The following is a 23,896-nucleotide window of genomic DNA, read 5'->3' on the forward strand; positions in this document are numbered from 1 at the left end:
GTGTGACACTGTGTGTATGTGGATATATTTACCAGGGGCTGTCTGCATACTAAAGTGCTTCGTATAGACCTGCAACCATACAGGATTCCTTAGGATCTCGTTCAATTTGCACAGCCTCTTACAATAAGATGGTGCTTTCCTCAATTTATGCAGACAAAATTCATGCTTAGAGGAGAAAGTCTTTCAGCCAGGACAGAGCTACAAATTGTAAGCTTGTTGTGTCTGCTGATGATGCCACCCTCCTCTCCACACACACCCCCATCACCAACCACTGCAAATGTTGGCCGCGAACAGCTCACACCTGCACACCTGCACACCTTGCTCAGAGATGCCCGGAAGGTTGCATCCCTTTTGTAGGGGGAGATTCCGAGGCCACCGACTGGCCAATGTGGGCGTACAAGAGCCCGCCAGTTATTTACAGGAGGAGAGTGAGAGAAGCAGATCTGGGCAGAGCAAGGAGCTAGGCACATGTGATTTCAGGAGAAATCTAGTCTGAATCCCCGTCTCTGGTTCGGCTTTTTGGGATCCTGATCTAGACATCGCTGGACAGAGTTGGAAGCTAGGTTCTGTCTAAGAGCCTGGGGATTTTCCTCCCCAACACACTGCCTCCTCCCTTGATGTTCATGTTACAATTCATGCTCATCTGGGTTGATTTTCCTATACCTTTCTCCAGAGGTAGTCATGAATAGGAATTGTTTGTTTGTCTAAAAGCAGAGTGGAAGCTAACTGTTTTAGACTGTGAAACAGTGTAATGGACACTGAGCCTGTTACATTACATTTTATGGTTTTATAGCAATTACACTGCATTTTATGGTGTCATAACATATTACATTTTATGGCTTAATATCAGCTTTAATACAAGACACCATGGCCCAGAATTTTAACAAGGGGAAGCTTCTCCTGGTGGGATGGTAATGGGCTTTCCGCATGACCACAAGCCTTCCAGCAGGAAGCCAGGGAAGGTGCAGCCCAGACTAGGTCTCCCTCAAGCCTCGATAGCCACCCCATCCTGTGCTTCCTCGGTCAAGCTTGGCTTTCTTGCTAGGGGTCCTTGTGCAAACTAGGAGAACAGCTGTTTCTCTGGGCTTCCAGCCCCACACCCCATCTCTCTGTTACCCCATTTTCTTGTTCACACAGTAAACAGGATGATCCTTCTGGAGCACAAAGCTGATCATGTTACTGCCCTGCTTAAAACCCATCTATATCGGGGCACTTGGGTGGCTCCGTAGTTTAAACATCCAACTTCGGCTCAGGTCATGATCTCACGGTCTGTGGGTTCGAGCCCCGCATCGGGCTCTGTGCTGCAGCTCGCCTCCTGGAGCCTGCTTCAGATTCTGTGTCTCCCTCTCTCTGTCTGCCACTCCCCTACTCATATTCTGCCTCTCTCTCTCTCTCTCAAAAATAAGTAAACATTTAAAATAAATTTTCTTTGGGGCGCCTGGGTGGCGCAGTCGGTTAAGCGTCCGACTTCAGCCAGGTCACGATCTCGCGGTCCGTGAGTTCGAGCCCCGCGTCAGGCTCTGGGCTGATGGCTCGGAGCCTGGAGCCTGTTTCCGATTCTGTGTCTCCCTCTCTCTCTGCCCCTTGCCCGTTCATGCTCTCTCTCTGTCCCAAAAATAAATAAACGTTGGGAAAAAAAAATTAAAAAAAAAAAAAATAAATAAAATAAATTTTCTTTGAAAACCCGTCTATATCTTCCCATTGCCTTCAGGGCCAAGTCTATACTCAGGTCCAAACTCAGCCTATCGTTCAAAGACCTTTCTACTCTGATCCACAGCCTTGACTCACCCATCCCCCACGCCCCTCCTGCCACGTACCCAATGCTAAAGCCACAGTGACCTTCCTGCCATTCCCAAATTGTGTTGTGTCCTTTTGCACTCTCCCGCCTTTGCACATGCTGTTCCTCCTGTCTGGAATCCCTTCCTGGATCTTTATTTTTCTATGCATTCACCAGATATTTATCCAGCACCTGCAATGCTGGGCATCGTTGTGCCCGCTAGGGATGCACTCAAAACGTCTACTCTCACAGAGCTCACTTTCTAGTGGGAAGAGATGACATTGTATTAGTCCTTCAAAAGTCAACTCTGCGGGAATACAGAGGACAGAGAGATAAAAAGTAAGTAAGGCAAGAACAGTCTGTGCTGAATGCAGCACATGCTGAACAAAGTAGCTGCTCAACCAAGGGGAAAACAAGACACACCTAAAACAGAAGTGCTTTTCCTTCCGAGATGAAATACTTAGGTTACTAAGGAATGTTGAGCCCACCCTTACCCCTTACTTCACCTCTTACCCCGCCCCCATGCATTCTTCCTGAGTTTGCTATCGTAGATGCATAAGGGGTCACGTACGTAGAGTCATGGTGTCTCTCGTAACTTATTTTTCTGCTTTCGTTTCCACATTCTACTGTTCGAGTCCCAGTAAATACAAGTCCCAGTAAATACAAGAGTTGCTTAAGGGAGTTACGTGATCCGCTTTGTGCTGCAGAACGATCATTCTGTTTACTGTGTAACTGCCTTGCTTAAGGGAGGTTTTCTTGGTGGAGTCCCCTCTGGGCCTCTCATTGTTCCAAACCATTTGGACTCTCAGTAATTCTTTTGTCTCACGTGGCACAGAGCTGCGCGACACAACTCAGGTCACCTCCTCCTGGAAGCCTGCCCTGATGGACCCAAGTAGCGAGATAGGCAGTCCATCCTGTGTCATAACACTTACCACAACTGTAGTCATCTCTTCCTTTCCCCACCTTCCCCAAAGGCAGGGACGATGCCCTACCCATGTTTACTTTCTTATTGCCAAATACCAAGCCCCTTGGAAGTGCCCAGAAAGATAACCAAAAAAGTGAACGAATAAAGTAAGAGAGAATGAACGATTAGTGTGATTTAGGGGTGCCAGTGAGATTGCATGCCCATCACAAAACGTCTCCAGCACAGATGCCTCAAATCCTGCCACCCGGAAATTCATTACTTTAGGTTAAGAATTGTTCACTCCCAGCCATGCTTTTGAATGCAAATGGCCCTGAAAGTAAGATGTTTGCATGAATTATTCCATTAAGGCTCTTGGAAGCTGGCTGGAGAAGACAGGACATAAGTGAGCTGCTTACTGCACTGGAAGATAAAGAGAGAAGAAAAGGAAGGACGATTTGCAAGGGCTCCAGCCTGAGCTCAGGAAATTGGTTGCAGATATTGACAAGTATATTGACTAAGAAGGCTTGGGAATCATAGCACTATTAGAGGGCTCCTAGAGGGGAATGAAACCAGCTCTGGGCGAGGCGTGGGGTTCTAGCCCTGGTTTGCTGTGCAACTTCTGGTAAGAAGCCTCAGCCTCTCTGGGCCTCAGTTTCGTGAACTATAAAACAAGGAGGTTGGGCCAGATGTGATCAGAGCCTCTGAGGCACTGACAGAGCTAACTCTCTTCTACCAGCTGTGGCCTTAGGCAAGCTACTTAACCCTGTGTGCCTCAGTTTTCTCATCTATAAAATGGAGACGGGTGTAAAAAATACACACTCCTCAGAGGTTGGTGTCAGCACGTAAGTTAATACAAATAAAGCAATGAGCATAGAACCTGAGCTATTGTAAGCACCCAATAAATGTCAGTTATTATTAAATGAACCAAAGGATCAACACTGGAATCTCTGCAAACCACAGAAGGCCAGCGCTGGCAAAGACTTTACTGCAATAAGAACAGACCAGTAATAGGGGCTCACCGTGGGCCAGGCACTTGGCAAGTGCTTCATAAACTGCATCTCCCTTGGGCCTCACAGTGACCCTGTGAGGTGTGCTCCTCAGTGAATCCAGACTCACCACAAAGCTCAGAGCAGGTGCGAATGTGCCCAGGCTCACACAGCGGCAAGGGGCATACTTGGCATCTTGAACCAGGATATACTTGATGCCAAAGCTTTTCATCTAACATGGCAAATTTTCAGCCCTTCTTTCTGCGTATTTTTCAATAATTCTCTTCTTTCCGTCAAGGCCTCCGATGAAACATATGTCGGGCCATTTGAAGTCATGCCATGGCTCACTGATGCTCTGTTTGGGTTTTAAAATTTCTTTTTCCTCTGTGTGTTCAACTTTGGATCATTTCTGTTGCTAAAGTCTTCAACGTCGTGAATCTTTTCTTCTGCAACATCTAATCTGCAGTGCTTTCCACTCGGTGTATTTTTCATCTCACACGTTGTAGTTTTCATCTGTAAAAGTTCAGCGTGGGCCTTTTTGATGTCTGTCATATTCCTACCTAACATCTGAGACTCGTGGAATACAGTTAGAATGCCTGTTTTAATGTCCTCGTTCGTTAATTCCAACATATGTGTCTGCTCTGGGTCCATTTCAATTGATTGATTTTTCTCCTCATCATGAGTTGTGTTTTCAGGTGAAAATTTTGTCGGGAGGGGGGGTCATATGACCCACTGGTCTGGGCCAATAACAGATGTTCTGTTCCTCTAGCAAGTGACTGGGCCAGGAATGTGAAGGGAACCCAGGTCTGACCAATGGACCATGAGGGAAAGTCTGCATGCAGGGAGACTCTTGGCAAAGGCTTCCTCACTCTCAGGAAAGAAACCAGTTGCCCTGGATGTGACCATTTCTCGATGGAACACCAGGAACTGTTGTGTTTATTGGACACTCACAGTGTGCCAGGCCCTGTGCTAAATGCATTAAGGCATGTGATTCTAACCACGCACCTTTGCAGCATTTATTAACGTGAGGGTCATTTTACAGATAAGGACACTGAGGGTCAGAGTAGCAAACGCTCTTTCCCAAGGTCACAAGGGGTAGCAAAGGGCAGAGATGGAATTGGAAGTCAGGTCTCTCTGACTGCAAAACTAGTGACCTTAAAATCCTACTCTGCACTCTCTCTGTGTTTAAAAAAACAAAAAAACCCACCCTAATCCACATGATCCCATTCCTCTCTGATCCATATTCATGATGCTCAGAGCCAAGTAACTGGGGCTGCCAAAGGGTGCCGAGAAACCATCCTAATGAGCTTGCTCAGCTCCTCTTCCGAAACCGCATCCCCTGCTAGGCAGTGAGGCCTCTTCTGTCAATATTGACGCCTCTCTGAGACACTCAGAACCCGCCATGGACGGAGGAACAGCTGCTGCTGAGATTTAAAAAGAGAAAGGAAAAGAAAAAAAAAAAAAACAAATCCCCTCAACAGAGCTACGGCTTGGCATTGCAGACCCAGCAAACCCCCGTGCATCTCAGGATCCTGGGGTAGAAAGGGCCAGATCACAAGCCAGCTGACCTGCAAGGTGCGTGGCCAGGCCCCTGCGTCCGGGGTCTGCTCACCTGCCGATTCTGCAGCACCACAGAGCACTGGGGAAATCTGCTCTGGCAAAGGGATGATGCCTCCTTGCTAGACGTGCCCCGGGGGCAGCTGTGGTTTTAATTCCTGGACCTCCTCATGGGCACCACCTGGCCTGCAGCCTGCTGGAGAGCCAAAGTCATGCTCCAGAAGGACATGTTTCTGGGAGGGGAGGAATCAGGTTGGAAAAATAAAGGCTTTTTGAGAAGGACGATGCAATGCAAGAAGCACCAGCTGTGGACTCAGACAGTCCTGGGTTTGAATCCCACGGTACGCGAGTTACCCTCTCTGGCAAATGGGGTTTGTTCCCCCAACAAATATCCATGCATCCGGAGACGACAGTCCAAGGTCATGGGGACATAAGTAAAATGCCAAGCACACAGCCTGGCACCTCGTACATCCTTAGGAAATGCAAATGGATCATGCCAGGGTCACCAGCCCGTGGCTGTCATGTCCAAAGGGACAGTACCATACCTGCGAGACACAGTTTGTAATCCAGCTCTGTCACCGACTGTCATGCCACCATGCCATTACTCCACGTGATGCTTAATTGTATGTGTCTACTTGACTGGGCCACTGGGTGCCAGGACATTTCACCAGACATTATTCCAGGTGTGACAACTAACATTTGAATCAGTAGACTCAGGCAGATGGCCCTCCCCAGTGTGGGTGGGCCTCATGCAGTCAACTGAAGACCTGAACAGAATTAAGTCTGTATTCAAGGGAACTTCTCCTTCCCGACTGTTCGAACCGGAATGTTAGTCTTTTCCAGCCTTCAAACTTGGGTGGAATCATCGGCTTTTCTTGGATCTCCAGCCTCGCAACTTTCAGGCTAGATATATATCATTGGCTCTCCTGATTCTCGGGCCTTGGGACTCAGACTGGAACTATGCATTGGCTCTCCTGGGTCCCCAGCTTGCCAACTGCAGATCCTGGGATTTCTCAGCCTCCATAATTCATTCATGTGATCCAGTTCCTTGTGTTATCTGTCTATCTCCTTCTGGTTGTTTTTCCGGAGAACACTAATACACTCCACCTTCCCAATTCTCTTTCTTCCTCTGGAAAGTGATGATAATCAGTCCTACTTAGTGGAGTTATGAGAACAGGCAATTACAGTGTATGTTACAATATATTTTGCCAAGTGCTATGAAATGGATAATTACAGCTTACTGGGGAACCCAAAGGAACACATGATCCAGTCTTAAAAGAATATCTTCTTGGGGCGCCTGGGTGGCTCAGTTGGTCAATTGTAAGGCTTCACCTCAGGTCATGATCTCACGGTTTGTGGGTTCAAGCCCCACGTCAGGCTCTGTGCTGACAGCGCAGAGCCTGGAGCCTGCTTCAGATTCTGTGTCTCCCTCTCTCTCTGCCCCTCCTCAGCTCACGTTCCATCTCTCTCTCTCTCTCAAAAATGAATAAATGTTAAAAAAAAATAAAGAAAAGAATATCTTCTTAGACGAAGAGAGTTAGTTGATACCAGAAAAGGGTATGGAACAGAATTTCAGGAAGGGGGAACAGCACATGCAAAGGCCAGGAGGCCAAATAGTATGTGGCCTTATTGGAACACTGAACATAGCTCAATATGACTAGTGTTGAAGCACAGGGCTGTTTTGTATCACATTACTAGCTTGGTGCTTAGCTGGAAGGCAGTGAAGAGCCATTGAAAATTTCTCAGGCACAATAGTGCCATAAATGTATGGGACTTTAAACAATTCATCTTAACCTCTTGGAATACCAGTCTCCTAGGACTAACATCAAATAGCTCCACCTGCCTCACTGCATTTTTGCAAGGCTCAGATGAAGCTACGTACCCTAAAGGGCCTTGTAAATCAGTGAGTGCTTGGCAAATAGAAGGCAGGGTTATCAGCCAATAAGTCAATATTGTTATATCAACTTCAAGGCTTTTGCGTCCCCACCAGTTTTCTGTAACCAAAGCCACAAGTCAAATAAAATATGGGGGAAGAACTTATTGGACAAACCCGAGAACTTTTGATTAAAGGTAGAGATTTGTTAGTTGCCTCCCTGGCACCTGTGTTAATCCAGGTCTTCCAAAAAAAAGAAAAAAAAAAGCTGGGAATGGGCCTGCCTTAGTATTCCTCCTACACTCAGCCACTGGCTGGAAGCCACCCCAGGGAAACACGACTTTGGCACAGTGGATTTCAGAGCACGGCCGCTGATCCACTGTGCTCCCTGGAGCCAGAGGTCTGAGAGGTGCATGCTTATAATCACCACAGTCTCCAAGGCCTTTCTTGTGACCACAGTCCTGAACTGTTTTAAAAATATGTCTCCTTCCTGTTCTCACTCCACGGGACTCCGATCTGAGACATCATAGTCCCCTGGCTGTGACTACACGGTTGATACGTTCATGGGCATGTGACCTAAGTGGTCCAATTAGAGTTTCTGAGTTGCAGGAGGCCCAACCCTCGGGGAAAACACACTGAAATCTTTTCTCTGGATCTGAATGTACAAGGATGAAGTCCAGGAGTTGTGGCAGCCCCGTTGGCCACAAGAGGCAGCCGCCACAAACCAGAGAATGGAAAATTACACAAAGAAGATATCATGTGAGCTCGTGGTTTGTTTTTTTTCTTTCAGACACTCTTGGAGCCAGAATTTCTCCCTTGACTGTTCAATTTTTTAAAAATCTATGCATTCACATTTTTTTCTTTTTTTAATTTAAGGGCTCCATTGAGGTATAATATGGAATAAACAGCGCAGATTTAAAGAGTACAATTTGATATTTTAATATATGTGTACACCAGTGAAATCATTACCACAATCAAGGTAAGAGCATTATCCATCACCCCCCAAGTTTCTTTCCACCTCTCTTAATCCTTCCCTCCCGCCCCTTGCCTTGGGCAATCACTGATCTGCTTTCTGTCACTAAAGATAAGCTTTATGTTTCCTGAATTTTATATAAAGAATCACACGGTATATACCTTTGTTTTTTTCATCTCACTTCTCCCATCCAGCATAATTATTTTGAGATTCATCGCTGTTATGTGTATTAACACGTCATTCCTTTCTATGGTTAAATACTACACCATCATATGGATGTCTCAGTTTGCTTATCCATTCACCTGTTGATGGGCACTTGGGTTGGTTCCTGTTCAAGGCTATTACAAATAAAGTTGCTACAAGCATTATGTGCCGGTCTCTATATAGATATATGCTTTCATTTCTCAGGAAAATGCCTAGAAGTGCGAGAGCTGAATCGTAGAATAGGTATAATTTACTTTTTTTTTAAGAATGCCCAACTTATTTCCAAAACAAGCTGTATTATATGACATTCCCACCAGCAGCAGCATCTAAGAGTCACAATTCCTTCACTCCTTGTCAGGGATTGGTAGGGTCAGTCGTTGGAATTTTAGGCATTGCAATAGTTGTGTAACGATATCTCATTGTTTTTTTAGTTGGCTTTTTCCTAACGACTAGTGACGTCGAGCATATTTTGCTGAACATATTTGCCGTACCCATAGCTTCTTCGGTGGACTGTCTGTTCAAATACAGTCCTACATTTGTACAGCCTCTCTTTCTCTTCCCTTTGTCCCTCTGCGGAAGAGGACCCCTCCCCTCTGTGCCTATGCCGCCCATGTTATCTCTCCCACTTTACAATCACGCGCTCATGGCCCACCAGGTTGTCCCTGTGGGCCCCTGGAGACATCTCTGTCACTCTGCAGCCTGGACACTTGGAATTCAAAGTCCTTTGGCCTCAACACTGCTGTGTTTGAGGGACAAGGGAACTTTGGGTCCCCCTACTTCTCTGCCATGTTGGATCCCCTGCTCAAATAGTTTGTCCAGAGGCACCTGGGTAGCTCAGTCAGTTAAGTGTCCAACTCTTGGTTTTGGCTCAGGTCATGATCTCATGGTTCATGAGTTGGAGTCCTGAATCTGTGCCATGTTGACAGTGCAGAGCCTCCTTGGGATTCTCTCTCTCCCTCTCTCTCTCTGCCCCTTGCTCTCTCTGTCTCCAAAATAAATAAACTTAAAAGTAATAAAAATAATTTTAAAAATTAATTAAAAACTAGTCTGTCCATTTTTAAAATCGGATTATTTATTATTGAGTTTTGAGAGTTCTTTATATATTCTGGTTACAAATCCTGTATCAGATGTACTATTTGCAAATATTGTCTTCCAGTCTGTGGCTTGTCTTTTCCTTCTCTTAACAGTGTCTTTGAACGGCATGCAATGAACTGAATGTTTATGTCCCCCTAAAATTCATAGGTTGAAATCCTAACCACTGAGGTAATGGCATTGGAGGTGATGAAGTCATCAGGACAGAAGCCTGCTGAATGAGATTAGTGCCCTTCTATAAGAGAGCCCAGAGAGCTCCCCCTCCCCTCCCACTGTGTGAGGACACAATGAGAAGGTCCAGTCTATAAACAGGAAGCGGGTCCTCACCAGACACTGACTCTGTTGGCACCTTGATCTTGGACTTCCAGACTCCAGAACTGTGAGAAATCAATTTCTGTTGTTTATAAGTCCCCCAGTCTGTAGTATTTTGTTATGATATCCCCATCAGACTAAGCGCAGCAGATTTTAATTTTGATGAAGTCTAATTTGTTCATTTGTTTTTACAGACTATGCTTTTGATGTCATGTCTAAGAAACTTTTTGCTTAAACCAAGGCCACAAAAGTTTCCTCTTGTATATTCTTCTAGAACAGAATTTCCCCACCTTCATGCTATGGACATGTTGAGCCAGATAATTCTTTGGTGTTATTAATAGGTCTTTGCTAAACTCACTTATTAATATAGTAGCGTTTTTGCAGATTCCATAGGATTTTCTACATAGATGATCCGGTTGTCTGCAAATGAAGATCATCGTTTCTTCTGTTCCAATTAGATTGTCTTTTATTTCTTTGTCTTGCCTTATTTCACTGGCAAGGACGTTGTTAAATAGAAAAGGTGATAGTAACATCCTTGTCTTGTTTCTGATATTAGGTGAAAGAAGGCAGTCTTTTATTATTAAATATGCCAGCTGTGGGGATCCCACTTTACAGATAGATTTTTTTTTATGGGCAACATGTTCAGTCAAGGGGTAATTATTCTCCGCCAATGAAGCCAGACCCTTCTGCACTCTCTCCGGTGCCCTGAGATTCACGAGGTGTTCCATTCAGTCTGGTGGGAACCGTCACTGTCTCAGCCCAATGTGAACTCTCAGCACTGTTATCTCCGCTCCTTGCAGATGGTTCTTTTCCAGCCTCGGTAGTTACCTTGCACTCATGGGCTGATCAGTAACCCTCTCTCATCTCGGAAGTTCTCTGCGTGGCCTGTGTCTCTCCAGTACCTTAGCTAGCAACTCTCCCCACCACAGATTCCCCAGACTCTCAGCTCTGTCTTCTCAATTCTGGTCCATCGGGCTCCCCCTTCCCATCCTGCAGCCTGGAAACCCTGTCATGGCAGAACACCGGGGGCACACCTAGGGCTCACGTCACTTGTTTCCTGCCTCCCACAGGTCCCTGTCCTTTGTTCCTTGAGCTCCAATAGCTGGAACATCACTGTAGCATATTTTGTACCATTTTGTTTGTTTGTTTGTTCCAGGCAGGAAGTTAAATCCCATCCCTGTGACTCCATCCTCACTAGAAGCAGAAGGCTGCCCAATGGTTGAACTACTGAGTCCCGGTTCGTGTTGGACTCCCATCATCTGTTAACGAAAAGTGTTGTAATTATTACAGTTCTGTGGCTTGTCCGGTCTGGGGCAAATGGAGCCAGAGAGCCTGATCTTGCTCTGGATAAAAAGCCAGAAGGGTCAAGAGGTGGCAACGGTTATTGCTAATTATTCCAAAAGAAGGAATTGGAACAGTATCGAGAGGTAGTGACAGCTGCAGGATTTAAAATGAGAAAAGGCTTGGGCTTGAATTCGGATCCAGCTACACCTGAGGAAAATTACTTAAACTTCCCGACCTCCAGTTTCCTCATCTATGAGATGCAACTAACAGGAGTACCGAGCTTGCGAGGTTGCTCGAAGACTCACGAGGATGACGCCTGTGAAGTTCGGTGCTTGGCATGTCGTTAGTATTATTAACGTGAATGCTCTAATTCCTCTGATCGCGGTCGAATTGTGATGTTTGCCTCGTCCGCATCTATCGCTTGAATAAAGCCTCGGTCAGATCTTTGTATCGCAGGTCCTAGACCCCTGGCCACCCCCCCAACCACATTGTATGAGCTATGATGTCAGTCCAGAGATCATCGGGATCAACAATGGTTTAGTTTAGTTGGTCAAAGCAGAGCACGGAGACAAAGGATCTGGTTCCCATGTGGATATGTGGGCTCTGAATTATTCAAGTTCTTCGACTGGACGTTGTGCAGAAGATGCCTATCACTATGGCTGCCCAGCCACAGAGCCTCATAAAGGGAAATGCCTCTCCCCCCTCCCCTGGTTAAGACCCCGGGCAACCTTGATCTGCTGATTGGACCACACCTGATTAGACCGACTCCACCTGACCATATATACAGACTGGCTGGTGACACAGGGCCACAGCCTGCTGAAAAGCAGATGAGCGGGGCCACTCAACAGCCTCTCTCCTTGAAATGTGGACTAAGGTATATCCAGAGACTGAAACAGTCCGACGTTGGCCTTGAAATAGTGGGGTGGGTCTCTCGCTAGGGAGGCTCTGATGGACCAGGAGCAGGAAGAGGCTTTGAGGAAGCAGAACGATGAGTAAGCGGAAGGCACAGTGAGAGCAGGACACAGAGCAAAGAAGCCATGCTGGAACAGGACTCGGCTAGCTCCCAAATGGCTTCAATTCCCAAATGTCCTCATTCCATTTCTGGCTGCAATTCACACGTATCCCTTTTGGAAATTACTTTTTCTTTTCAGAACAGGGGGAAAAAAAAAGTCAGAACAGAAAAAGCTCAGGAAAGAATGTAAAAATAACCCTCATTCTCATAGTGGCACTATATATATATATATATATATATATTCCCCCCCCCCCCCCATAAAACTGAGGTCACACTATCTGTTATCCTGTTGGGTTTCTCTCACCTATAACAATGTGTCATAGACTTCTTGCCATTCGATACAAACTCTTCTCAGATATGCTTTTAAATGATTTTATTCTAAGGATACGCCATCATTAATTTATGTAATTCCTTGTCAGTGACAATTAGTTTTTTCAAGGTTTTTTTTTTTTTATCTTTTGCTTTTATAAATAATGTTGCAAAGAACACAGCTTGTAGTTAAATCTTCAAACACATAAGTGATTATCCTCTTATAGTAAATGATTAGAAGGCTAATTGCTGGGTGAACAGGCATGCATATCTCTTAAATCTTTTGATAGGTATTGTTAACTTACACTCCAGGAAGTTTGCAAAAATTTATATTCCCACCAGTAGTATATGAAATGTGTCTGATCCAAAGAATTTTTTTGATTGATTCTACCAGATCTTGGAGACCATATCTCCATTGTCTGGCATGGTGTCTCAGTATACAGCAGTCACTCAATACATGTTTGTTGACCCAAACGGAAGTCACCTGTAGTGACTGAAGAGTCTTCTTCTTTCTTCTGAGCTCAGTTGACGGCTGTTGTGTTCTTTGCAGCCATCACAACCCCTAACATACCTCCCTGCAAGGTCTTCTCTGGGAAAAACACTTCTAATTTCCTCAGAGAACCACAGAACCCCTGGCTGGCAGCTGCAAGTCTGAGACCCTCCCATCTTGAGTCCATGACTTCCCAAGAGGGGAGCCTGTCCTTTCTTCTCTCTGAAACCCACTACCGAGTAGAGAAAGACAGAAGAAAATAAGACAGATGGAGGGCTCATTAAAACAATCAATTATTTTGATGCATTTGGACATGATAAAGTACACCAGGGCGTGTGGGTTTTAATAAGGCCTGTGCCGGGAGAGCAGCCGCGGGACCGAGAACGGCAGAGAATGAGACATTGCTTTCTAGAAGGCACCTACTGTGATAATGTTACCTGCGGTTTATGCCATGGCAGAAAATAGACACGGAATCAGAGAACGTTAAATCTGAGATAATGGGTTTTTTAATTGTTTTCAAATTTTGGATGAGCATTTTAATTGAGGTGGTTGGGAGGTTGATATAACTTTTGTATTTGATTATCTGGCAAAAGGAGAGGGGAAATGAAGACAAGTGGGGAAACGGAGGTAGCACGTTTTTTAAAAAAAAAACCAAACCACTCATAACACATAGCATGATAAATTCCATCTCTGTACAATCGTTTTTATTATACGTGGCAGAAACAAAATGATTTCTGTACATAATTAGTACCAAGATTAGAGAAATGTTAACAGCCTGGGGTTGTAAGTTAACCCTCTGCATGCCGGGAAGGGGAAATCTTCATTCTCTCAATCCATTTGTGTTAAGTGTTGAGAAGGATCTAGTATTTTGGAGGTGGCCGCTGTTAGATATGACACCAGGCACCTTCCATATTTTCTTTTTCCTTCTCTCACCAACTCGATGGGATGTTTTATTGTCCTTATTCCACGGATGAAGGAAATACAGCTCAGAAAGGGTAAGTGACTTGCTGAAGGTCACACAGCAGAGAAGGCTGGAGGTCTGACCTAAACCCAGTTGAAGCCAAGGTCAACACCCTATCAGAATAACAGAAAGGAGAGCCACAAATCTGGGTTCAGATCCCCCCCTCTAAGACCTCTGTGACTTTGGACTTTATTTACCCAACTTTCCTGAGCCCCCAATTTTATCTTCTATAAAATGGTAATAATAATATAAAATAATAATAGCACTTACCATCTGGGCTTTGTTTTTCATTTTGTTTCTGAAGATTTACTGAGGTAATGATTACTAAAGCACTTAGCATGGTTCCCGGAATATGGCAAGTGCTCAATAAACATTAGCTGTTAGTATTAACAGGAATCTGCCTGTCTCTGTATAAAGCTTCTAACTATTTTCAAGGTCCTGTAGGGAAAAGAAGTTTCTGAAGGAGTCATTTCCAACCTCGGGGAGTTTACAGTCTGCTGAGATGATGGATCAGAATCCCCCAACTTCCAGGCAGCTCCAGTCTGCTGAGTGGACAGAAGCGACCAAACATCTCTCTCCCAGCTTTCTAGGATGTCAAAGATTCTGTTTTATTGTCAAAACATGCCTGTCCCTACCCTACCTCCATGAACTGCATGGATTTCAATTCTTTATTTTGGAACATATGATCCTTTTCCAGGTGACTCAAGGCTGGCTTACTCTAATGAGTGGCGGCTACAGATACAGACACAGCACGTCCAAGGTGGCAAATGCAAACATTCAATGTTGAATATTCTATTAGCAAATCATATTGTGCCATTTTGGACCTGGGGCCGGGGGGCGGAAATGGGTACTGTGGGGCTGGGGTCTTTAGGTTGCAAAGGAAAAGGGAGTCCTAGGGGACTTGAATGCACAAGAAATGGCCTCGGGCAAATTGCTCAGCCTTTCTGAGCTTGTCAATTCACCCGTAAACTGGCTCCCAACACACCAGGCATCTCTCTCTTTCCCTTCTCTCTCTCCCTCCCTCTTTTTCTCTCTGCTGTCCTCCAGAATCTGTTTTGGCTGCACCCAGGGAAGCAGGATGAGCTTAGCTGGGGAGGAGGAGGGAGAAGATGGCCAGGGGTCTGGTCCCTGCCGGAACCTGAGGCCAGAAGCTGATGGAAACATTGATAAAAGTGTCTGTGCTATGTGAGCACAGGCAGAATAGCTGAAAAGCCCAGAGGCCTTTCTCCCCATCTCTGCATGGCACATGGTGCCGTCCTAGCATCCCCAAAACCACAAGCTTTGAGGTGCCTCCCTGGCATGGATGTTGGTGTTCTCATAATGAGCACATTGGGGGCGTGTCACCACACCGGGTGGCATTGGTGACTAAGGGCATGTGGAGCCAGAACAGAAGAGAACAGCCTGTGTTGAGTGAATCTGCCTTTCGGGCTTCTGGGCACAGGTAAGAGCTGGAGAACACGGCTCAGGGGCTTTCTATCCTGTGTGAGTCCGCTGGGACTCACGTCAACCCAGGATGGGTATGGAATCCCACCACTGCTCCCGCGATCAGCCCCACTGTGGCCACGTGGTCTGAGCCACCATTGTCTGTCACCTGGATTCTGCAGCAGCCCCCTGCTTCCTCTTTTGCCCCCCCCGCCAGACTACTCTCGACACAGCAGCCAGATTTGTTAAAACCTAAGTCAGACGGAATGACTTCTCAGCTGCAGATTCTGCGGCAGATCAACATTTCATTCAGAATAAAAGCCAGAGTCCTTTCAGTGGCCACGAGGCCCACACATGTGCCTTTTCTGCCCCCACCTACCACTACTCTCCCCCTCACTCACTATGTTCCTGAACACTGGCTTTGTTTCTAGTCCCCAAACACACCACAGGGCCTTTGCACCTGCTTTTCTTCTCTTTCTGTTATACTCTTCTCCAAAATTTGCCCATGGCTCACTTTCTGCCTTTATAATAAGAAATACATACATTTGGTCTTCATCCTCATTTCTGGCACAGAGCTCCTAAGACCCTTGGAATTTCCTAAGTAATGAGAGTGATACAGGTACCTTTTTTATGTTAATAAGGTGCCTTTTGGACCCCCACCTAAGGATGGGGGCTCGATGCCAGGAGAACCAACCGTGTGATTGAAGGGCTGGACTTTCAGTCCCACCCGTGACCTCCAGAGAGGATAGGCCAATCGTCAATGGCCAAAGAGTTGATCAATCGTGCCTATGTAGTGAGGCCTCTATAAAAACCCAAAAGAAGGGCTTCAGAAAACTGCCAGGTTGGTGAACATGTGGAGATTTAGGGAGCGTGGCATGCCCAGAAAGAGCATGCAAACTCCACACCCTCTCTCTATCCCTTGCCGTATGTATTGCTTCCAACTGGCTATTCCTGCTTATTATATCTATAATAATCCAGTGGTCTAGTAAGTAAAATGTTTCTCTGAGCCACTCTAGCAAATTACTCAAGCCCAAGGAGGGGGCCAGTCCGTCGGAAGTAAGGGGAACAACCTGGAGTCAAAAGAAGAGGGGGGGCAGTCTCATAGAACTAAACTTTTAACCTGTGGGATCTGATGCTACCTCATGATAGATAGTGTCACAACTGAGTTGAATTCTCAGACACCCTTTCTGCTGTGTCCCCAGTATCTAGAACAGTGCCTGCCATATGCTGGGTGCTTAGTAAATGTTTGTGGAATGAATAAATGAATGTATGAATGAATACAGAAAGTGTGATCTTTTTTATCATCCACAGATTGATGAGGACTGACACATATGGGCTATGTGGCCTCATAGGGTCACCAGGAGCATCGGCTGGGCTAAGGTGTGTAAAATATCTAGCACATAGTAGGCACTATTATTGCCATTGTTGTTGTTGCATTGTCTCTCCTCCCCTCTCTGATCCTCTGTCTCCTCTGCACAATATTCCCACCCCCTTTTGTCCCCCGATTTTGTTCTCAATGGGTCTCCTCTCCTCATTTATCAGCTCCTATCAGCCCCTCAATTTTCCTCTCTTGCTGCTACTCAGGGAAGCTGTCTAGCCCAGCGGGCCCCTGGGACCTCATTCTGTGTCTCCACTGGGTCTGCCTCACTCCCTGGAAAAGCGAATCATCGTGAATCACTTCCTCCCTGGGCCAAAAACCCAAAGCATCCTTGACAACATGCACCGGTGCTGGCTACCGACAGACCTTTTCAGATGGGACAAGCCTCAAATCAATTTTCATTTCTTCCAGGTGAGAGAGAAGGGCTGTTTGGTGACCCGGGGGGCCTCTGTGAATCTCCAGCAAGAAATCACTCTGGTTTCTACTTTTCTGCTTAGGTGAGCTGCGGGTCTTTCTGCAAACTCGGATCTTTCTCCAAATGATTCACAGAAACAAATGCTCCCCGGAGGCAGAGGCGGGCCCACGGCTGTGTGCTGTGCTGGCATCCCGCAACATTATTAATTAAATTTGAGACAATATCAAAGTAGTGATAATAATCATTAAGGCTCATAAATACTAACCAGGTGCCAGGCCCTCGACTGGCTAATAGTAGTTTATTTAACCCTTAACACAACCCTTTGTGGGAGATACTCTCCCCACTTTATAGAGGAGGAAAATAAGTTACAGAGAGGTTCAGTAATTTGCCTAAGGTCACACAGCTCGTGAATGGAGAAGCCAGGATTTCGACTCAGGCAGTCTGGCTCCATTATTGAACACATACCATAGGGCCAGACACTGCTGGGTGCTGGGAATACAGAAAGGAATGACAGAAGACACAGTCTCCGCCTTCACAGAGTTTATGGTCTACCAGAAGGCAGGGGCATTAAACCATGAAATGTATAGCTACAGGCTGCAATGAGGCCAGGAAAGGAAAAGAGTGTGACAATCCCTTTGGGTTCCTCTTGGAATAAATGATATCTTTAGAATTCACTTTCACCAGGGCCCACTGGTAGCTTTTAGTCCAGAAAAACCTGGGTTTAGAGAAGCCAAGTGGCTATTCTTTCTTGGGCACTAGGTAATAAATGGCATGATTTGTATCCAAACTTCTGTCAATCATTCCATTTTCATCCCCTTTGACACGTGGAAAACAGACTCAAGGAAGTCAAGGGACTTGCTCAAGGTTCTCTGCCAGCAACAGCCAGAGCCAGGACTGAACTCGGTGGAGTCTGATTCTTTCTTCCGCATTGTAGATCCAATTTCTCAACCTCAGCCCCATTGACATTTTAGGCCACATAATTCTCCATTTGGGGGACTGTCCTATGCACTATAGGATGTTGAGCAGCAAACCCAGGCCTCCACCCAATAGATGTCAGTAGCGGGCCCTCTCCAGCTGTGATGGCTGAAGATGCCTCCGAACATTTCCCAGTGTGGGGGGTGAGGGATCAGTCCTGTTCGAAAGCCATGGCAATGGATGCCCACCCATCCCCATCCCCAGGCTGTCTTATTCATCTCTGACTACCTAACACCCAGCACGGTATCTGGCCCGTAACTGGTGCTCAACTAAAGTTTGTTAAATATAAGGAAGGAAGTGAGTGAGACAGGGAGAGGAAGAAAGGGACGGAAGGAGGAAAGTTCACCCAGTATGCGTACTACTGAAAGTCTGTAGATAAGTCAACCCAAATTGATTTTGTAACCCAAATTCTATTTGCAGTACCCTGGGGGAAAGACAAGGTTTTAGGGAATCTTGTGAGAAATTCTTACATAAAATGAGCAGTCTTTCTGTGATAGGATTCAGGGGACCCATACAACCACGTGCACACACACACACACACACACACAAGTAAAACTCTTCTGCAGATTTGGCTTTTCTGCATGGTTTACCCAGAGAATACCACCCTTGGCTCAAAGTGGGACGAACCAAGCTACTGTTGCTCTTTTCCATGGGAATTCAATTACCCATTTGGCAAAACACCCCAGGGCTCCTCCAAACTCCTTCACAGAACAGTATTTATCAGCGATTGACTATTATGACCAAGAGGGTCCCAGCTGGCTTTTCACCACCCAGTTTCTCCCACTTTCAGCCTTGCAGGATAGGGCTGACAATACCATAATCTCAGCTCAGAATTTCCCTGGCCTCAAGGACAGCTTTTCTGTTTGTACGTTTCAATCAACAGAAGCTCCAGTGTTTCCAGGGCAGATGTTTCCTGTCTGTTCTCTCTGTGTCCTGAGCAGAAAGGCCCATTAAGGCTGCACTGTTGGACAAGCCTTTCAATCAAAGTTTTTATTCCTGGATATGAGTGATGGACAACAGGAAAGGGAGTTCTGGATGTGAAATCCAGGCAGGAGAGAATTGTGCAACCAGCTGTCTTCTGCGTGCTTCCAAATGAGACCAAGATATGTCCTTGTATTGGGCGCCTGATGACGAGCAGGGCATATGGGAACCACTTACATCCAACCTTCAACACTCAGAAGTGGAGTGACTATGAGATCACGGAAAATGAGTATATATTGGCCTCTGCCCCTGGCTCCTGACACAGGAGGTCCTAAAACCGTTGCAATTTCCTAAACGCTAACAGCACCAGGAGCATCTTTTGCTCTAATAAGGTGACTCTGGATGGGCTCCTGGATGGCGGCTGGTCCCCAGAAAGACCAAGCCACGATTAGAAGCTTAGAATTTTTAGCCCCAACCCCTCATTGTCTAGCAAAGGGAGAGGATCTGGAAATGGAGTCGATGATCAATCATTAACTGCGTGCCTGCGTGAGGAAGCCTCCAAAAAATCCCATGGGGCTTGGGGAGCTTCCAGGTTGGAAGGATGGGTTTCCAGACGTGAACCTATCACACACTGGGGTGATGCAACTCAACCCCACAGGAACAGAAGTTCCTGTGCTTAGAACGCTCGCCACCTCGCCCTGCGTCTCTCTTCATCTGGCTTTTCATGTAGCACCCTTTATCATGTCCTTTCATGAGCTGGTAAACGTGTTTCCCCAAGTTCTGGGAGCCGCTCTAGCAACTTAATCGCACCTGAGGAGGGGGGCATGGGAACTACCTACTTACAGCCAAGCCCAACAGAGATCGTGGGTAACCTGGGGACCTACTATTTGTGGTCAGCATCTGAAGTAGGTTGGGGACAGTCTTCTGGGACTGTACCCATAACCTGTGGGATCTGACACCAAATCTAGGTAGTTGTGTTACAATTGAGTTAAATCCCAGACACCCCACCAGTGTCATAGAGAAATGCTTGGCATGGGGAAAAACCTCCACACATTTGGTGACCAACAGTGTCTGAGGTGAAGTGCTCTGTGTGGGTAGTAAAAGAAACACACAGGAGGCAAAAACCGGGTTTGTCTTAAGGAAGTGATTTTGGAGGAGCTATTATAGGTCTCTGGGTCACAGTGCCATCATTTGCAAAATAGAGGTGCTAATATTACCTACCTTATAGGTATCTAGATGTCTTGTTAGCCAGTTCCAGGCACTGTAGGCATAAGCGATTGTTGCGGAGAAGAATTGGAATCCTGGAAAAAGCAGTGTGGCCAGGGAGGGGGAAGTGGTAGGTAGTCACAGTGATTTGATTTGTGATGTAAGAATTCACTTGTGCCACCTTAAACCTGAGTCAACTTGACTTAGAAGTTTAGAAGGGTGTGGGGCCTTCAACAAGATACCTGAAACTTGCATTCATACTACTTCCCATGACAACGCTGGAATTCCTATGCACTCAAGACAATGCCAAGTAGCAGATCACTTCCTTTACTATCTGGAGCTTGGGCTCTATGTTCCGAATGGGCACAGACAGGAAGTTCCTGGCTCAGAATGACGGTCACCAGTTTTCCAGTGTTGTTTTTAAGAACAGAGCTAGTAGAGAAGTGTGAAGGATAGTTGGATAATTCTTCAGGTTTCTAGAGAAGCCTGGTGTTTATGGCATCAGATGTGAGACCAAAACCTGAATTTGTATCTTAGTCCCAAAAGTCAGAGTCTGTGTGACTTTGGACGCACCTCCTAACCTCTCCGAGCTGCCGTGTCATGGATACTTTGTCTTGTTTCTCCAGATCACTTCTCCCTTTTCCACCAAAGCACTCAGCATCTTTTTGTGAGTAACTTCACCCCCACTATCTTCAGCTCTGTTGTTTCCAATGAGATTGATCCCACTCACAGCTCTACCGTGGGCCCTGATTGGCTTGAGTCAATGAGTGCATACTACCTGTCCACCTACTATGATCCACTGATGCATAGACCTCTGACCCAGTTCCCACCAATAGGACATGAGCAGAGGTTTTCTGAGGGTTGGGGGGCAGACGAGTGCTCTGCCCTGCAGGAGACTTACCAGAAGAACTCATTTGTGTCCCTTTTGGGCATTGCCATGTGAGGATATGAGAATAAGAGGCTGCAATGAATCAACTTGAGAAAGAAGCCAGCAAGGCAGCAAAGAGAGTCATCCAGAAAAAAGAAAGAGCCTTAATGACAGCATGAGTCCTTGGATCAAACCATTCTTGAATCAGACTATCCCAGGGCAATTCAGTTATATGAGCCAGCAATCTTCCCATCCCCACTCCCCAGTGTCTTTCTTCCCCAAGCTAGTGTAGGTTGGACTTTTCTGTTGCCTGCAACCACAATATTCCCAACTAGTACACTCTGTTTTCTCTGCCTTACTCCCTCCCCAAATTTCTGGAAGAACAAAATAAGATAATAAGGTATGTGAAAATGACAGGTAAACTGTAAAGCACCAGTACCAATGAGATGTGACGAAAATCAGAATAATTAATGACCCTGCCTCAAGGACTTCCTAGCCCAGGATAATCCAATTTGCCGCAGATGTGGAATATTTCCTTCCATTACTCTGAAATATATTAGTTTCATTATGTTGAAATTATTAGATCACACATTGATAATGGTGTTTAATGGGGCTAACAGTATTATTCTCCCGTAAACAGAAATGTATATAACAGAAATTAACAATTCTGTTAAGGCTTCTTCTATTCACGGTTACTAACCACAGCCCAGCTCTTATCGGTGTGAGCCCACTCTGTGTAGAGTCTGCATGAAAATGGACACCCCATCCCCGAGGAGAGAAACATGAAGCCTCCGCTTTTGCATCAACTGCCAGTTCGCAGCCTTGTCTGAACAAGACAGCATGACGCTGTGTTCTAGCTCTGCCACCGAATCTCTCTGTGACCTTGGGCACGTCACTTAACCTCTGTAGACCTCAGTTCCCCATCTACAGAATAAGGCAGTCAGACTTACCAGAGATTTTTAACTTTTGGTGAACGCCTGTGAGAAGCTGCTAAGAATTCTGGGTCTTCTCCAGAGGAATGCACTCCTACTTTTTATAGCTGGAATAGCGTATAACGTCTTGCAGAAGGCCCATAGACTTTTCCCTTTTCATGAAGCCAAACCAACAGGTAAGAAACCTAGATTAAATGACCTCTGAGGGCACTTTGAGCTCTATATATTAAGTGTCCATAATTCCATGAGTCCCTGGAAGTAACACAGTCATATTTGAGTTTCAGAAAGATTACTTAACCAAAAAATGGAAATTCTTTGGGCGTAGGTATCAGTGAAGAGAGGCTAAAAGCAGGGAGTCAGTGAAGAGGCTCTTGCAGTCATTATGGTAAGAGAGAATGTGGCTCAGACAAGACTAAGAAAAGGGATGGATTAGAGAGAGAGCCAGAAGTCAGGACTTGGTATAAGATTAGATATAGGGAAGAAGTCCCAGGGTTCTGGCTATCACTTAGGATGAAGTTCAGCTGCAAGAAACAGGAAACCCAACATTATAGTGGCTTAAACAAGAAAGAAGACTCTTCCTCAGCTCCCTCTCTCTCTGGGGGTAGACAGTCCAAGGCTTTTTGACAGCTCTTCGATACTTAGAGAATTTGGCTCTTTCTACCTGTTTCACCACTCTGTCACATTAGTTCTATCCTCGGGGTCCAAAATGGCTGTGGGAGTTCCAGCCATCACGCCTGCGTTTCAGGGTATATGAAGGAGAACAGGTAGAAGTGCAAAATGGAGCCCCTTAAAGAGCTTTCCTGGAAGCAAAGTTTCCACTTGTATCTTCGCCAACTAGAACGTAGTCACTTGGCCACACCTACCTGTCAGGTAGTCAGGGAAATGTAATAAGCTGAAATTTGCTAGGCATATTGCTCAAGATTCTGTTACTAACGAGGAAGGGAGAACAGGTATTGGGAGGCAGCTAGCAGTTTCTTCATGGTTTCCACTGACAAAGAGACACCAGGAGGTGGAGGAAGATAGAGGACAGTTGGATTCTGGGGAGGAAAATAAAGAATTTGGTCTGGGCTATGCTAAGTTTCAGTGCCTGGGGAACAACCATGAGAATTATAGGATAGCTGGATACACAAGCATGAAACTGAGGGAAAAGGCCTGAACCAGAGCTAAAGATTTGAAAGTCACTAGGGTATAAAGGACATGTGGAATGAGCCATCTCATCTCCCTGCCCACGGCCCTTGTGGGTGTTGGCTGACTACCTACTTCCATCGCCACGTCTAGCTCTCACAGTCTACTGAATTACCTCTGTTGACCTTGACAAGCCTTACAATGTTGGAAAATGAGAATACTCACCCCATTTTACGGGAAGCGTAACACCAGCTCAAAGAGTGACGTGATATCTGTAAGGTCACGCAACTAGTAAGTGGCAGAATCAGAAATGAGAGCCGAGGCTCCTGGCCGGTGATACCCTGGTCTTTCCACTCAGCATGCCAGCCCGCTACCATTGGGTGGCTCTCTGTTCTCCAGTAAGAAAAGGTGGATAGAGGGGTTGGGGGAGAAAGACAGACAGAAAGAGAGAGAAACCCGAGACTCTCAAAGAACGGACTCCAGTGAAAGGCTTATGAAATCAGTCTGGACAAAAGCCTGCCTCCTCAGTGTCTTCCCCCTGCCCTCCCACCTTTCCTTCCCACTTCCTAGAAAAACTTGATTAATCCATTAGGTTTAACCTCTCTTTAACTTCCTGATTAGTTACATTTATAAACTCCATTTGTTTTTGCTTTCTCATCAAGCCAAACCAACACCCCCAGAAAAAAAAAAATAGGCCAATTTTCAGTGCCACTGATTTACTGCAATTTCGGAAAATCAGACCGAACTGAGGAGAGACACGACTGGAATTTCAATTCCTTCTGTTAATATGGCAGGGATCTTTGGTGAATGAGAGGGAAGTGTAATGCAGAAGGAAACTCAGTGATGGCAGGACCCCAGATTTGACCAAGGCGGCAGGGTACCCCGCCTGTTCACAAAGCAAATTAATAAATTCTGTTAAT

At 45.9% G+C, this 23,896-nt stretch overlaps 1 long non-coding RNA gene across 1 annotated transcript; it reads left to right on the forward strand.

Annotated features, from left to right (window-relative positions):
- The first annotated feature begins 16,714 nt into the window (after window positions 1-16,714).
- On the forward strand, window positions 16,715-17,172 carry LOC122469986. Its single transcript, XR_006293794.1, has 2 exons — window positions 16,715-16,945; window positions 17,032-17,172. It is a non-coding gene; the product is annotated as an uncharacterized LOC122469986 (long non-coding RNA).
- Window positions 17,173-23,896: the final 6,724 nt, after the last annotated feature.

This window comes from Prionailurus bengalensis, chromosome D3 (genome assembly GCF_016509475.1).
Source record: "Prionailurus bengalensis isolate Pbe53 chromosome D3, Fcat_Pben_1.1_paternal_pri, whole genome shotgun sequence".
Lineage (NCBI taxonomy): Eukaryota > Metazoa > Chordata > Mammalia > Carnivora > Felidae > Prionailurus > Prionailurus bengalensis.